At 36.1% G+C, this 18,678-nt stretch overlaps 1 pseudogene; it reads left to right on the plus strand.

Annotated features, from left to right (window-relative positions):
• Window positions 1-15,581, plus strand: part of LOC149208391 (ABC transporter B family member 11-like) — a 33,450-nt pseudogene extending 17,869 nt beyond the window's left edge.
• The last annotated feature ends 3,097 nt before the right edge of the window (window positions 15,582-18,678 follow it).

An 18,678-nucleotide genomic window follows, 5' to 3' on the forward strand; every position in this document is an offset into this window, starting at 1 on the left:
CTGGGTTCTTTGGAATGCATGTGACCAAGCCCCCCTGTAAATTTTGAGGCCTAGAGCACATCCGATGCTACCCCAAATAAACACATCAATCAGAGTGTCCCTTGTAGTGTCCTTCCTATAACCTTGAGGCCTTAAAGGAGGTCCCAATAGACTGGGATTAAAGACTAGCCACCTAGGTCAGCCAAATCCTTCCTATAATCCTGAGGCCTTAAAGGAGGTCCCAATAGACTAGGATTAAAGACTAACCACCCAGGTCAGCCGAAGTGATGGAACAAGAATATAATCAGTCAATTATTAGTATGCCTAAAAAGAATAAGCAAAAGCACATGATTACAAAATGGTAAAAGTACCTATCAATGGATGACCCACCTTCCTTCAAGAAGAAATGTCAAATAAGAGAAAAAAAACTATGAGAGCATATATGTGGAGGTTGCATGGAATCATATCAGGTGTCGACTGAATGGCTACCTATCTAAGGAGGAGAAAATATTCTCCTATGGTTTACCCTTTTTTTGGTGGATAATAGGGCTCGCTCCTATTATGTTGGCTACTATTCGTAGGTTAAACTAATGTTACAAATGCTTGATGTAGATCGGATCTATTGGTGTAGCTTCTTTTACATCTTGCATACAAGATCTATAGCCTCCTTTCAAGTTTTATGGTAGCTTCTTTTACATCTTGCATGCAAGATCTATAATCTCATTTCAAGTTTTATGGTAGCTTCTTTTACATCTTGCATACAAGATCTATAACGCCCTTTCAAGTTTTATGGGTATAGGGCTGGCTTGGAAAAAACAATTTTGAAATTGGAATCATCGATAGATAAATTCAAGGGCTAAGCATATCCTAATAATGTTGTTGTAGAGCACTACAAGTGTGGATTCTTTTGTAGAGATTTGTGTCCTATAGCAAGATGTTTGGTATCGAGAGGAAGAGAGGAATAATGTTTTGAGATAATCTTCAATGTTTTGACTATAATAGACATAGGCACTTTTGTTGGAAATGTAACTAGTTTTAGTCTTCATAATTGTTGTTGTACTCATTTCAATATGTATTCTATGTTTCTATGTAACAAACAAAAGAAGAAAAGAAAAAAGTTATTATTTTAAAGCATGGGTTTCATGCTTTTTATTGATGGTATTCTAGGTAAAAGCATGTTCTTCATGTTTCTAGAGTTTAGGTAAAAGCATGTTCTTCATGTTTCTAGAGTTTGTTAAGATTTGATCATGGCACAAGTATCAGGATTCAGAGCCACTGATATGTATATTTACAATTTTTGGTGTGATTCTACTAGAGACTTCTTGTGTCAACGTTCATATGTTTGTCTATTCGATGATAGAAGTTTGGCTTATACATTGCCTTCAATTATCTGCACAATTGAGGATTTTGTATTATGGAGTCATAACATTTTCCAAGATGATCATCGTGAATATATTTCTTGTATGGTAGTGACATTATTGGCAGTAAGCCATGTTGAAAGCTCTGATTTTGATGCATTATTAATATTCAAGAAAAATACTTTTCCTCCCTTATGGACTTGCAGACTAGAAGATGTTTATTTGTGGTAGCATCGGATGCGATCTAGCCATGAAAATTGGTGGAGAGGTTAAAGCACATGAGATCTCCAAGACCCAAAAATAGTTTGGGGAAATTCCACCCGATTAGAGAGATATTAAAATAATTAATATTTTTAATGGAGTTCCTAAGTCTAAACTTAGGAAAATTAAAATATTAATGGGTATTAATATAAAACTGGGTGAGAATGTTCTAAATGACATGGATCAAGCCAAATCTAATCTTAGCCATTGATTAGAGATTTAATCTTGGTCATTGAAGAATCAACAGGAAAAGTATAAGAGGAGGCTAGAGGGTTAGTTGGAGATACACCAAGATTGATCAGTCAGTTCAATTTTCTGGAGCAGGGTTTGCTGAGAAAATTCGAACAAGTAATCTGAGTTGCAGCGAGGGGCAGTGAGTGCATAGTAGAGAGGCAAAGATAGTGCCGAAGGATCAGTGCCATTGGCAAAGGGGCTACGCAGAGGCAGCCATAGCTACACAGAGGTAGCATGAGCCACGTAGAGGCAACTAGTGATTTCGCAGAGGCTGAGGGGCCTACGTGGGTGATGTAGAAGGCTTGAAAGCTAAAGCAGAGGGTTCAGGTGTGACGCTAGGACTAGCAAGGCTGACACAAAGCCTTCGAGAAGCGCTGGAAGGATTTTTGTGGGACAGATTTGCTAAATATCTGTCTCCGAGAAGAGATATTACTACCGGGTAGAAATCTCTGTTGGGTGAGCCAGTTTGGCACCCTAGTTGTACTCCAGAAAACTGCTTAATAATAAAACCCTCAGAATTGCTGCACCGGTTTTCCCAATTTGGGTTTTTTCGGGGACGATTGTCCAAAAATAAGGTGTCCCTTGTGTGTTTGTCTAGTATTTCAGTTGATGATCTGTATATGAGTTGAGACTGCATTTGTTTCTATTTTCAATATTTATATGGTTAAATAACTTGTTAAGGAATAAACAAGTAGGTGGAATAAACCAAATAATGCAATAGGAGTTTTTGATGTGTCAAACTTATAAATTTCAACATGGTATCAGAGCATTGCAGATCATAAGAGAACTGAAGGCACTAGCTGAAATCAGAAAATTTGCAGTAGAAACAACTGCCCCGAGAGACAGAGTTGTTCCTAAGCAGAAGGCAACAGAGAAGGAATGACATAGAGGGCTTGCGTCATCATTTCAAGTCAGAGAGAGGGATAATGTAGAGGAATAAGAGGCTCACGAAGAGCCACGTCATCCTACTCAGCCAGGTAAGCTTTACGTAGTTGGCCAGAGGAGCGATTCAGCCTTGCCGGGATTGCACAGAGCTAAGAGGCTCAGTTTCTTCCGCTGCTAGTGCCTAAGGCGCTCTGGGAAAATTATGGATTGGGAAGCTGGTGGGGTGTTGTTGTTGTCGAAGCAAAACAATACCTAACGAGACAGAACCAAGGTAGAGGGAGTTGCTGCCTTAAGGGATTTCTAGCCAAGAAATCCAGATCTGAGTTGCAATTGCAAAGAGGATCGGAGAGGAGTGGATCGACAGTTGGCGGGAAGATTTCCAGCAGGGAAATCAAGACTCAGAGGGAGTCGAGGAGAGAACTTCCAGGAGGGAAGTCGAGACTCAGAGGGGGTCCAGAAAAAAAGAGCGAAGATGGCAATGAACAGATTGAGGGATCAGGACAGGTTGGATGGGGCCTCCGACTTTGTCATCTAGAAGGCCAGGATCCTGTATGTTCTGGATAAGCATCAAGGGCTTTGCCTTGAGAACCATGCCTATCTCGAAAGACCCAGTTGATATTGAAAGGTATGAGGATGCAATGGCAAAGGAAAAGTGCATAATTCTTTATGGGGTCAAGGATCATGTAGTACAACATATCGCTAAGAAGAACACAACAAAGGAGATGTGGGATACTTTGATGACATTGTATCAGGGCACTTTCGTGCAGAAGAAGATGTTACTGGAGATTCAACTGCAGTCGTATCAGATGCAGAAGGGGGAGCAGATAGATCTATACCTCAGCAGGTTGTAGGAGATTCGAGACCAACTTACTTCCATAGGGGCCACGCGGGATCAGGATTTCATGGTGAGGACCGCCCTAAATGCAGTCTCCGAGGATTGGGAGACATTTGTCCAAAGCATTTTGGGCAGAGCGAATCTCCTAGGATGGGAAGAGATGTGGGCAGCTCTTCGTCAAGAAGAGATCAGACGGCTGATCAAGGCGGGGAGTAGCAGCAAAGGAGGTCGAATCAAGAAAGAGGAGAATGCGGCTCTGGCATCTCCGGGACATTAGGGGAAGAGAAAGAAGAAGGACATCTCCAAGGTAAAGTGCTTCCATTGTGGGGAGCTGGGTCATTATGCAACCCAGTGTCCCAGGAAGAAGAGTAAGGGAGAGGCTTCTGACTCCAAGGCAGCTCCAGCGAAGGCGGAAAAAGAAGTCGAGACGGATGATGATTGTGCCATGAGTGTTCATGCACCTTTAGAGAAGAGGTGGGGTGACATCGAGTTGTAGTCAAGAGGACTACAGAAGTTGAGGGGCAGGATCCTTTAGGTACCCAAACTCTTGGATCATATTCGGCTACAGGAGCCCCGAATGACAATAGCAGGATGACAGATGTTAATAGAAGCAAGATGCGGATGGAGCGAAAAGGTAGTGCTACAGTGCAGAGGTCTGCAACAACACAGTGGGGGTTGCAACAATGCGAGAGGCACAGAGATGGTTGCAGCAGTGCAGAGAGGCATAAAGGTCGTTGCAGCAGTGCGAGAGGCACAAAGGTGTTTGCAACAGCGTAGAGGCAGCAGAGGGAGCATAGGATAATAGTAGAGGTAGATCGACAAGGATGTCAGTGGTTGGGTAGATCAATTACTTCTTGGTAACTAAGTTGTAGTGCAACAGTTAGCAGTGGTAGTGCTATGGGAAACATGATGCAACATGTTGGGAGGAAGGACGAGCAACAACATGGATGCAGAGGGAGCTGCAGTACAAATGTAGCAGTGGCAGTGGCAGTGGCAGAGCCATGGGCAACAGTCAAGGAGGCAGTAGTGCAGAGGATGCTAGGCAGCAGGCCAAGCATCAACACAAGTACCGGTGGTGGAGAATTAGTGTGATTTTAGTGGTGGAGCATTACTAGAGCACATTCCTCACTAAGAGGGAGTGTTGATTTGTGGTAGCATTGGATGTGATCTAGCCATGAAAATTGGTGGAGGCTAAAGCACATGAAATATCCAAGACCCAGAAATGCTTTGGGGAAATTCCATCCGGTTAGAGAGATATTAAAATAATTAAATTTTTAATGGAGTTCCTAAGTCTAAACTTAGGAAAATTAAACTATTAATGGGTATTAATATAAAACTAGGTGAGAATGTTCTAAATGGCATGCATCAAGCCAAATCTAATCTTAGCCGTTGATTAGATATTTAATCTCAGTCGTTGAAGACACAACAGGAAAAGTATAAGAGGAGGCTTGAGGGTCAGTTGGAGATACACCAAGATTGATCAGTCAGTTCGATTTTTTGGAGCGAGGTTTACTGAGAAAATTCGAACAAGAGATCTGAGTTGCAGCAAGGAGCATTGAGTACATAGAAGAGAGGCAGAGATAGTGTCGAAGGATCAACGCAGTGGCAGAGGGGCTACGCAGAGCAGCCATAGCTACACAGAGGCAACAGGAGCCACGCAGAGGCAGCTAGTGATTACGCAGAGGCTGAGGGGCTTGTGTGGGTGACACAGAAGGCCAGAAAGCTGATGCAAAGAGGTAGAAGGCTGACGCAGAGGGTTCAGGAGTGATGCTGGGACTAGCAGGGTTGACGCAGAGCCTTGGAGAAGCGCTGGAAGGATTTTCGTGGGACAAATTTGTTGAATATCTGTCTCCAAGAAGAGGTATTATTGCCAAGTAGAAATCTTTGTTGGGTGAGCCAGTTTGGTACCCTAGTTGTACTCAAGAAAGCTGCTTAATAATAAAATTCTCAGAACTGTTGCACCAGTTTTCCCAAATTGGGTTTTTCCAGGGACGATTGTCCAAAAATAATGGTGTCCCTTGTGTGTTTGTCTATTATTTCAGTTGATGATCTGTATATGAGTTGAGACTGCATTTGTGTTTATTTTTAGTATTTATATGGATAAATAACTTGTTAAATAATAAACAAGTAGGTGAAATAAACTAGATAATGCAGTAGGAGTTTTTGACGTGTCAGACTTAGAAATTTCAACAGAAGAATCACTCATTTCCCTACATGTGAGTTGAAGAATCACTCATTTCCCTGCATGTGAGTTGCATGAGAGACTTTGTAATATTTCTCTCTCTTGTACATATGGAACCGCAAGCCTCCATTTCTTGAGAGCTCGGGAGTATGAAGGATTTGGAGCTTTTGAATATAACCAACAATCTTCTGGTTGGTAGCATTCCCAAAGAAATTTGGGGTTTCATGAAGCTAAAACATCTTAACTTGAGCAGGAACTCTTTTTGCTTTTTGTCATAATTCCCTACCCTAAAAAACACACTACTAATTTATCCTTTAAGCTCATCCATTTTTTCCCAAACAAATGGACTTTATCCAAATAGAATTTCAAATGCATCCCTCTGAATTTATTTTCACTTTTTGTCATAATTCCCTCCCCTAAAAAACACACTACTAATTTTTCCTTTAAGCTGATCCATTTTTTCCCAAACAAATAGATTTTATCTAAATAGAATTTCAAATGCATTCCTCTGAATTAATAGGTTGCTTGCTTTATCCTTGTGATTCAGGAGTTTTTCAGTAAATGAAATCATTACTAGTCATATAATGCTAGTCTTTGTTCCAAGAGATAATGAGGTCTTTTCACTTTGATGAAAAATCATTCCCAAAAGAAAAATAATTCATGACTTAGAAAATTTATTTCTAGTAAGAGCTTTATTGATTTACTTATGTACTTGATAATAATTATAATGCTGACACTGAACATGGTAACAGTCTGTTTATCATATGGCTTATAGTTTTTTGTTTATTATTGTTGCCCCCTACGTGGATCAAAGGCAACAACACTGTCTATACATGATATGATCATGCACTGGATATGCACCAGCATCTACAGAATGTAATTTCCTCTTTTTAAAGAAATTACGATTTTTCCTTATGGGAAAAAAAAGATAATAATTATAATGAATTTAAACAAATAATCAAATGGCACCAACAAAATTTCGAATAGGTCCTTAACTTTTTTGTTTCTTGTAACTGAGCTTTATGGATCCACTTACATACTTAATAATTATAATGAAGTTAGAGCAAATAATGAGATTGTAACAACAAAGTTAAAACAAGTCCAATCACTTATGCACTTGAGCGAGAGGAGATCTGGGATGGGTGACCTCCCGGGAAGTCCTGGTTACCGGGTGCAAGCCTCGGAAGTGATGATTGATGCTATGTGATTTATTTCACCATTTTCAATCCCACTTCTTCACCCCTGTGAGCATCACCCGATGCAATGAGTGCTAAGTGAACTATTCAAATCATGAGAAATTAGTCACTTATGACTACCTCTCATGGAAATGGTCATACGTGAATGACTTACTTAACGCAGTTGAATCCCAAAAATGATATCTAATATAATGCACTGCGTAAACCCCCTATACTTAAATTATAATGAAGTTAGAACAACAAAGTTAAAACAAATCCATCACTTATGTACTTGATAATTATTATGTATTTGATAATTATAATGGAGTTAGAACAAATAATCAGATGGTACCAACAAAGTTAAAACAAGTCCATCTTAAATGTTAGGCTTAGCTAATTCCATTTATTTTTAAGCCGGACAACTTTCTTTTTAAGATTTTTCCATTTATTTTTAAGCCGGACGACTTTCTTTTTAAGATTTTCTCATTCTGCTCAACCATTTTTACCTTTTATTGAATACATAACAATGTAACAAGCACTCTTTGTATGTGTTTTTTGACTTTAGCTAAAACCTTACAAGGTCAAAATTTGGATGTTATGGCTCATTCACTTATGTACTTGATAATTATAATGAGCAGGAATTCTCTGAGTGAAAAGATTCTCAAGAGCCATTTGAGAAAGGAGGAACTTAATAACAATGCTTAGCAATGTAGCTAGTGGACGACAATGATGGAGAAGCAGCTGGACAACGATCTAATGAATGCCATTGCAGGTGCCCCCTATCTTCTTTTTTATTTACATGTTTCCATTCAAATCACACTTTCTGTTCCGTGGATGTTATGATATCTTTATAAAACAATGGGTAGAATAGTTTTTAGGATTTAAGTATCCCCTTCTTTAGATCATTGTTAATGGGCTTCTTTTATTGAATGCATAACAATGTAACAAGAACTCTTTGTATGTGTTTTTTGACTTTAGCTAAAAGCTTACAGGGTCAAAATTTGGATGTTATGGCTCATTCACTCATGTACCTGATAATTATAATGAGCAGGAACTCTCTGAGTGAAAAGATTATGAAAATATTCTCAAGAGCCATTTGAGAAAGGAGGAATTTAGTAACGTGCTCAGCAATGTAGCTAGTGGATGACAATGATGGAGAAGCAGCAGGACAATGATCTAATGAATGCCATTGTAGGTGCCCCCTATGTTCTTTTCTATTTACATGTTGCCATTCAAATCACACTTTCTGTTCTGTGGATGTCATGATATATTTAATAAAACAATATGTTCTTTTTTATTTACATGTTGCCATTCAAATCACACTTTCTGTTCTGTGGATGTCATGATATCTTTAATAAAACAATGGATATAATAGTTTCTAGGATTTAAGTATCCCCTTGTTTAGATCATTGTTAATTTGCTTCTTGTTTCTTAGTGTAAAATACGGGATTCTCTTCTTCCAAGATATTAAATTACAACATCATGTGGGTCAATGTGAAAAGGAATTTGAGGGAGAAGTCTCAGCTGAGAAATTGGGTAAGTATAAGGATATGGGTGCCAGATTCTTTTTTCTCTTTCTCCTCCATGTTGGCAACCTTGTAGAGTTCAAGCAAAAACACACACACGAAAAGGCTAAAAAAATTATACACCATTTTGAAAATGAGATTGTGGTTCTATTTTTGATACTGTCCTTTTTGGTCATTTTAGGTCATTTTAAACTCTATTCGCTTTTTGTCATAATTCTCTACCCTACAAAACACACTACTAATTTTTCCTTTAAGCTAATCCTTTTTTTCCCAAACAAATGGATTTATTTTATCTGAAGAAAATTTCAAATTCATCCCTCTGAATTAATAGGTCGCTTGCTTTATCCTTGTGGTTCAGGAGTTTCTTTCAGTAAATGAAATCAATCAATACTAGTTATATAATCCTAGTCCTCGTTCCAAGAGATAACGAGATGAAATCAATACTAGTTATATAATCCTAATCCTTGTTCCAAGAGATAATGAGGTGCATAGTAGGTTGATTGCTTTATCCATGTGGTTCAGGAGTTTCTTTCAGTAAATGAAATCAATACTAGTCATATAATCCTAATCCTTGTTCCAAGAGATAACAAGGTGCATAATAGGTTGATTGCTTTATCCTTGTGGTTCAGGAGTTTCTTTCAGTAAATGAAATCAATACTAGTCATATAATCCTAGTCCTTGTTCCAAGAGATAACGAGGTTTTTTCACTTTAATGAAAAATCATTCGTAAAAGAAAAATAATTCATGACATAGAAAATTTGTTTCTAGTAAGAGCTTTATTGATTTACTTATGTACTTGATAATAATTATAATGAAATTAAACAAATAATCAAATGACACCCACAAATTTCGAATAGGTCCTTAAATTTGTTTATTTTTCACTTTAATGAAAAATCATTCGCAAAAGAAAAATAATTCATGACGTAGAAAATTTGTTTCTAGTAAGAGCTTTATTGATTTACTTATGTACTTGATAGTAATTATAATGAAATTAAACAAATAATCAAATGGCACCCACAAATTTCAAATAGGTCCTTAAATTTGTTTATTTCTTGGATTCTGAACAAATAATCAGATGGTACCAACAAACTTAAAACAAGTCCATCACTTATGTACTTGATAATTATAATGAGTTTAGAACCAATAATCAGATGGTACCAACAAAGTTAAAACAAGTCCATCTTAAATGTTTAGGTTTAGCTAATTCTGTTTATTTTTAATCCCGACAACTTTCTTTTTAAGATTTCCTCATTCTGCTCAACAATTTTTACCTTTTATTGAATGCATAACATAACAAGCACTCTTTGTATGTGTTTTTTGACTTTAGCTAAAACCTTACACGGGGTCAAAATTTGGATATTATGGCCCACTCACTTATGTACTTGATAATTATAATGAAATTATGCTACCAACAAAGTTAAAACAAGTCCAACTTAAATGTTTAGATAGAGTTTAGATTTAGCTAATTCAGTTTATTTTTAACCCTGGCAAGTTTTGTTTTCAAGATTTGTTCTTTCTGCTCAACAATTTTTCCTTTTATCAAATACATAACAATGTAACAAGCACTCTTTGTATGTGCTTTTTGACTTTAGCTAAAACCTTACACTTTAGGTAAAACCTTACAGGGTCAAAATTTGAATGTTATGGCTCATTTTGGCGATTTCCATCAGTTTTTCTTCAATCCAAAAGTCCATTTATGAGATAGAACAATGGTACTAGGAAGTTACCCAATAAGCCATCAGTGAAAGTATTATTGATTTGAATTATAGATGTCAGCTTAATTGCATGTAGTGTTAGTATAATCCTGCATTACTTTATTGAGATATAAAGTTCAGAATTAAAAATCTCAATAAAGTTCAGAATTAAAAAGGCTCCACAAAGACAACGATTGTATTATAAAGCTTGCAATTAAAAGTATCAGTGAATGTATTATTGATTTGAATTATAGATGTTAGCTTGATTCATGCAGTGTTAGTATAATCGTGCATTACTTTATTGAGATTTTTCAGTGTTAGTATAATGTGCATTACTTTATTGAGATATGAAGTTCAGAATTAAAAATCTCAATAAAGTTCAGAATTAAAAAGGCTCCACAAAAACAACGATTACGATTGTATTATAAAGCTTGCAATTAAAAGGGCTCCACAAGAACAACGATTGTATTATAAAGCTTGCAATTAAAAGGGCTCCACAAAGACAACAAAAAAATCACAGGGTGATTAAGAAATATTTCCCCAACAACTTATAAAAACTGGTGTGTATATGATCATATTATCAATTGTTGGAATCCTTAACAAATTATATGCCAGCTTAATATTTATCAAGCTTGTAATTGCTTTATATGCCAGCTTAATAATTATCAAGCTTGTAATTGCTTTTTTAATTTTGCAGAGAACTTTTGTAATTGCAGTTACAAGAGGCAGGACCAATTTGGATGGTTTGATAATAGTGAAAATTCAAGGTCTTATCAAGCTTGTAATTGCTTTATATGCCAGCTTAATAATTATCAAGCTTGTAATTGTTTTTTTAATTTTGCAGAGAACATTTGTAATTGCAGTTACAAGAGGCAAGACCAATTTGGATGGTTTGATAATAGTGAAAATTCAAGGTCAGTGGATGGACAAACCTCTTACTGTTTTGGTAATAGGAGTAAAACACTCCAAGGGCAAATACCAAATTTGTATTAAATACTAAATTTGCATTTTCCTCTGTATACATTACATTAGATATATCATATTGGTGATCATTCTAACTTCAAATTTCTATTTTCAGTGTTGCAATAAGTGCAAGATTATCAAATAGTTCTAAATACATTACGTTAGATATATCATATTGTTGATCATTCCAACTTTAAATTTCTATTTTCAGTGATGCAATAACTGGGCTGTAATGGTGGCTTTGTTCTCCTAAGCGTCTGTCCAAAATAAAATGTTTTGTTGCAAACAGTCGATCCTCTTGTTCACTCAAATATTACAACTTGCCTCGCTTTGGGTCTTCTTTATTGGAATTGGGCCTCTAGTTCAAGCAAATATTACAACTGGCCTCACATTGTTTTTTTTTTAATCCTTTCTTTACTGCAACATCTTCTTTACCTAGTTTGCCTCCTTCAAGTGGAACTTAGGTTTAAAGTTCCGGAGGCATCCCTCATAAAGCAGCGTTGACCTATGAAAACAACTCTCCTATGCTGCACTTTCATACACTGCACACACATGGATACAGATCACGTCCTTTCTGGCTCCGATGTCAATATATCAATATGTTAATCGGAACAGTGACTATGGCTGCAGCCACAAGTAAATGCCCAATAGCAAAATGAAATGCAAATCGATACTTAAATTCCCACAGCATCAAAATGTTTTCTATATTCGTGATATAAGTCACAATGGTATAACTGATCATTAACTATGTAACTAAATTGTAATTGAAGTGCAAATTAACAGTGTAATTATATTACTCTAATGGAAGATTATACAATAACCTTTTATCATATGTTTATAGTTCTATTTAGCATTTTCCGCATAATAATGTATAATAACCTTTCTCATATTTTTATATTTGCCGTTGTTTGTTCAGGTTGGGAAATTCATCTAGGTTGTGTCAACATTCTTCGGAGGTTTTGTTGTCGCCTTCATCAAAGGATGGAAACTTACCCTAGTAATGCCATGTACGATTCCCCTTCTTGCACTGGCGGGCAGTGCTATGGCTATGATAATATCAAAGATGTCAAGCTGAGGCCAGCAAGCATATGTAGAAGCGGGCAATGTTATGGAGCAGATAACTAGTTCATTTAGGACCCGGAGTATGTGATCAATAACACAAACCACGCCTTTTCATGTCATAAAACCAGGTTTCTTTAGATCTGAAATTGAGGGTTACCATGTTTTCATACGAGCACCAGTTCTATTGTACATAATCTATACAGATTAATAACACATTTTAGTTACATTTCAGGCTGCTGCTTTTATCGGGGAGAAGAATGTTGTTACTGACTATGAAAATTCCCTTACAATTGCTTACATGGCTACTGCTCATCAATGGTTGGCTGCTTATCAATGGTTGGCAGCTAGTTTTGGCGTTGGGTCTTTACATTTTATTTTGTTCTCCACCTTTGCATTGGCTCTTTGGTATTGATAACGGTTAATTATTCATGAAGGATATTCTGGAGTGTGATTAATGTCATCATTGCAGTTCTGACTGGAGGCATGTGACTTGAATCTGCATTGTGAAATGCATTATTGTCACTTGATCAGGAAATTTGACTATAGGGATTTGCACTTATTCAAACTAGATAAATTCACATTAATTAATGAGAACACAACGATAAATGTTCTATTGGATTTCAGGTCTCCGGGACAGGCGTCACCATGTTTAAATGCCTTTGGAGCTGGACAAGCTGCAGCTTACAAAATGTTTGAGACAATTGATAGAGAGCCAGAGATTGATGTATATGCGTCGCCATGTTTAAATGCCATTGGAGCTGGACAAGCTGCAGCTTACAAAATGTTTGAGACAATTTATAGAAAGCCAGAGATTGATGTATACGCGTCGCCATGTTTAAATGCCTTTGGAGCTGGACAAGCTGCAGCTTACAAAATGTTTGAGACAATTTATAGAAAGCCAGAGATTGATGTATATGATACAAATAGATTGGTACTTGAGGATATTCAGGTTGATATTGAGCTTAAAGATGTACACTTCGGTTATCCAGTGATGTACACTTCGGTTATCCAGTGCGGCCTTATGTTCATATATTTTTTGGGTTCTCACTGGAAATACCCATAGGTACCATTGCAGCTATAGAGGTAACACTACGGCTATAGTTGGAGAGAGTGGAAGTGGGAAGTCCACAGTTATATTATCTTATAGATAGATTCTATGATCCACAAGCTGGTGAAGTGCTTATAGATAGTGTCAATATCAAACAATTTAATGGATAAGGCAAAAAATTGGACTTGTAAGCCAGGAACCTGCTCTCTTTGAAACCACTATTAAGGAGAATATTGCATATGGTAAAGATGGGGCAACACCAGAGGAAATACAGGCTGCTGCAGAGCTTGCTAATGCGGCAAAATTTATTAGTAACATGCCTCAAGTTTGTAGAAATAGATCTTCATTATTGGTGATTGGTATATGCTGACAGTCATGGTTACTCTTTTCAGGGGTTTGATACCCAATTATATGGAGCTCAAAAGCAAAGGATTGCAATTGCGTGGGCTATTTTAAAAGATGCCCGAATTCTCCTCGTCGATGAAGCTGCCAGTGCCTTGGATGCAGAGTCTGAAAGAGTGGTTCAAGAAGCTGTTGATAGAATTATGAGAAATAGAACAACAGTTATTGTTGCAGATCGTCTGGCTACTGTCAGAAATGCTGATATGATCGCTGTCGTCCAGCGTGGCTGTATTGTTGAAAAGGGTAAATTTTTGCAATGCTTTAGTTTTTAATCTTTATTAACAAACAACACAGATATCGACAATCTAACGTCCACTTGCTTATAAAACATTTTTTCTCCATTCCATTATTAACAAATATTGTTGAAAATAGAAAAATTATTTGATATTTTGCAACAGGCTTAGTGAGGTGACTCTTCTTCGTTACTCATTACTCACGCAGAGCTATTAATGGAAATGAGAAATGTTAATTTCAGGTTCACACTCCCAGCTCATCATGAACCCATCTGGGCCATTCTCCCAGCTTATATGTCTGCAGGAAATACATCCACCAAAAGAACAATATGCAAATGATCCTGAGCATATGGAAATGCATTTGCGTGATTCCAGGACCGTTGGCAGGCGTAGTAGTCGAAAGTCATCTCCTAGACGATCTATAAGCAATAGATCATCGGGAATTGGTGGTAGTTCTAACTCTGTTTCTTTTCCATTTTCGTTGCCTGGTGGAGTTGGTCTCCAGGAAAATGTTCAAGTGGGCAAAAGTAAGCCAAAGAAGGGCTTCGTGAATTGGTTTTCGTCCAAAAATCAGGGAGATGTCGAGGATGGGCAGTTAAAATATGGAAAAAATGTTGTTTCACGCCTAGCATCTCTCAACAAGGCAGAGACTCTAGCGTTCATACTGGGATCCATTGCAGCAGTTGTTCATGGGGTTACATTTCCTATTTTTAGTCTCTTACTTCCAAGTGTTATTGCCAGTTTTTACGAACTTCCACATAAGCTTCGAAAAGATGCCAGATTCTGGGAACTTATGTATATAGTTTTGCAAGCAACATGCCTCCTCATGGGACCAACACAGATCATCTGTTTTGCTGTTGCTGGTGGCAGGCTTGTGCAACCTATACGATCATTGACATTTAACAAGATTGTTTACCAGGAGGTTGGATGGTTTGATGATAGTGATGGTTTGATTGATGACAAACCTTTTACCGTTTTGTTAATGGGAGGAAAAACACTCCAAAGAGTAAACACTAAATTTGTATTCGCCTTGGGCAGACGTTAGAAATATCATATTGGTGATTATCCAAATTCCAAATTTGTGCAATAGGTGCAAGATTATCAACAGATGCTGCGACAGTGCGCAGTATAGTGGAAGATGGTGTTCAGAATATTTCAACAATCACTGCTGGTATTGTTGTAGCTTTTTCAGCAAACTAGAAGTTGGCACTTTTGATATTAGCTCTCCTGCATCTGCTAGGTCTTTAAGGTTGAGTTCCAGTGAAGTTCCTGTAGGGTTTTTCTGCTGATGCAAAGGTTAGGAATGTCATTGGCCCTGAAAAGAGTGTACACAGACTGCATATTGCTAGACATGGTTGATAAATCATATTAGAAGATGTATAATTGGACAATTTTTCAATTGGGATTCATGGTTTAATACAAATCGGACTTTCAACTGTAGACCAGGAGGTTTCTTCTCTTCCTAAAGAGCTTTAAACATTTTGGGATGTTATTCCTATAGAAAGGGATCATATTCCAGGTTTTGTATGAGGAAGCCAGTCAGGTTGCAAATGATGCTGTTTGGAAGCATTCGAACCGTTTCCACCTTTTCTGCCTTTACAATGAAAAATGCTCTGCTCCCTTGACGGGGACGGCATTATTTTGTTCTTTCATGGAAAGAAGGACCGGGATTTCTGCCTTGTCTCTGAGACCAATTTACATATCAATGGGCATTTCATTGGCAAGAGCAAGAAAGAGGGTCTGAAGCGCGATTCACCTGGGTGCAGTCCATCGGTATGCAGTTCGATTCCCACAAGCTCTACCTGGGCGCCAACAAGGTTGCCACGTGGGACGATGCCCACGATGAACTCTCTCTCTTCCTGGATGACCAGCCGATCGTCCTCCCGCCGGCCCGGGGCGCCGAGTGGGAGTCTGTGGTTGGACACAACTCCCCTGAATATTAACAGGCATGGGAAATAATTTAATTCAGTTCAAGAATGTATATATTTTAATACTCTGTAAGATATTTTAATGTATATACTGCAGTCCGTAATTGGATGTAATTTAATTCAGCAATGCATATACAACAGTTGGATGGAATTGGAATTGTCCAGACCATCAATATTATAAAACATTTACTCTTAAAACTCTGAGAACTGGTAATGGAGTTGGGTAATCCAGAGAACTGGTAATGCAGTTGGACTGGTAATGCAGTTGGGTAGTCCAGTTGGATATATTGAGACGTGCCCTAAATCCTGCAGAGTTCAATGCAATCTCTGTGGGTGGAATTTGAATTGTCCAGACTATCAATATTATAAATATATTATAAAGCATTTAGTCTTAAAACTCTGAGAACTGGTAATGGAGTTGGGTAATCCAGAGAACGGGTAATGTAGTTGGGTAGTCCAGTTGGATATATTGAGACGTGCCCTAAATCCTGCAGAGTTCAATGCAATCTCTGTGGGTGGAATTTGAATTGTCCAGACTATCAATATTATAAATATATTATAAAGCATTTAGTCTTACTCTGAGAACTGGTAATGGAGTTGGGTAATCCAGAGAACTGGTAATGGAGTTGGGTAGTCCAGTTGGATATATTGAGACGTGCCCTAAATCCTGCAGAGTTCAATGCAATCTCTGTGGAAGCTCTATGATACTGAAGGTTGCAGATATCAGTGCAATCCCCACCCTTGAAGAGGATTGTTAAATATCTATCATTCAAAAAAATGAAATATCTATCACTCATACTCTTTTGGTTCGTGTATCTATGTGCATGACATATTATTTCTGTGATTCTATATCTATATATGCATACACATTATTGTTGATTTTTTATTTGAAAATGGTTTTTGTTTGTAAATATCCGTGTATTCTTTGCGGCTTACCTGTCAAAGTACTTTGTAGAAGATTTATCCAGTCTAGGTAACATTGGTTTACACGCGTAATCAGTATTATTTCACTACAAAGATTTATCCAGTCTAGGTGGCATTGGTTTACACGCGTAATCAGTATTATTTCAATTTTTGATGAGATTTTATTCTTTTCAAATTTGAGCAGCTGGTTATGGTCATTGGGTAGCTTTAAAGATATCTGATTTCTCTTTGGCCGGGGGTGATCTCGAGTTAGACCCTCGGTGATCTCGAGTTAGGATGGATGTAGGTGGATTAGTAACAAAAGGTTTTTTTTATTAAAATATAAGATAAGATAAGTATATTCTATTTATGGAAATATGAAAGATAATTTTAGAAAGCAATATGCATCCTTAAAATAATTTTAGAAAGCAATATGCATGTTTAGTTCATTAAAAAAATAAGACAAATACTTTAAAGATAATTTTAAAAGCCAATATGCATGTAGTTATTTAGTTTATCTTAATATTTTACCCTCTTAATGGTATTTTTTATCTTAATATGTTATCCTCTTTACCCTCTCTTAATGGTAATGGTAGATAGAGAATCTTTGGAATACATAAAATAAATTAATGTAGTGTGTTGTTCTAAAAAATATGTTGCATTTTAATAAACTTATGAATAGATTAAATAAATTAATTTAGTATGTTGTTCTTAAAAATATGATGCATTTTAATAAACTTATGAATAGATTATGGAAGTCTTATTTTTATAAATCATAAATCATTTTTTTTCCAAAATCTCTATTAATTTTAATAAATTTTCCATTTTTTTTTTATAAGTCATTATAAATTTATAAATTAATTAACAGATAGAATATAAAAAAATATAAATGAACTTTTTGTGTTTTTAATCACTACGAATTAATTAACATATGGAATATAAAAAGAAATATAAACTAACTTTCCACCATAAATTAATTAACTTTTGGAATATAAAAAAGATATATAAATGAACGTTCTCTTTTTTTAATCACTATGAATTAATTAACATATGGAATGAAATATAAATAAACTTTCATTTACATTAATTCAAGATATATAAGCGAACTCTCTTTTTTTAATCACTATGAATTAATTAACACATAGAATGAAATATAAATAAACTTTCATTTACATTAATTCATGATATTTATAATCAATTAGATATTGTTTCAACTATATTTATTGCAAATATCAAGATCTTCACCAAAGTATGAACATCTCATTGTGTTACAAGATTTTTCTATTTATTAAGTTTAAAAAATCAATTATATGTATTGCAAAGATCAAAACGTTAGGCAAAGTACTAAGAGATCATTGTGATTTTTCCCTTTATTAAGTAAAAGAATTAAAAAGGAATTTCACAGAGATCATTGTGATTTTACCTTTTATTAAGTAAAGAAAGAATTAAAAAGGAATTTCACATACTAAGAGATCATTGTGATTTTGCCTTTTATTAAAAAAAGAATTTTACATATTAATGTTTTTTTGAAAGGTAGACGGTCATTGGGTTTAGGTAATGAAGGTGAAGTAAAACATTGATGAGGGATATTTCATTTTTGGTTTTTGCAATGTGACCCTGTAATTTTGCAATATGACTTAACAACTTTCATTTTTTTATATAAAAATGAGACAAAAGTAAGTTATAAAATTAAAAATATATTCACTTGATAGAAGTTGTAGATTAATTTGGGCTATCATTTATAATGAGTGACTTTCCATATAAACTAAATACCTCAACAAGAAGAATTTTATTAAGTTGCATTCACAAATCCCTGAGAGCAAAGCTAATTTTCAATGCTACATATTCTTCACTATCTTAATTTATGTTGATAAAAAATTTAAATATTCCATTCAAAAACTCCAAAAAAATGATCGATTTGATCTAGGTGCCTATTTATAAAAAATTATTAGTTATATTCCAAATCACTATAGTCAAATCTCTCTAGTGGTCTGGTGAACTCTCCAAAAA

Source organism: Pinus tabuliformis, chromosome 1_2 (assembly GCF_031772625.1).
Source record: "Pinus tabuliformis cultivar Carrire ecotype Pingquan chromosome 1_2, CPIR1, whole genome shotgun sequence".
NCBI lineage: Eukaryota > Viridiplantae > Streptophyta > Pinopsida > Pinales > Pinaceae > Pinus > Pinus tabuliformis.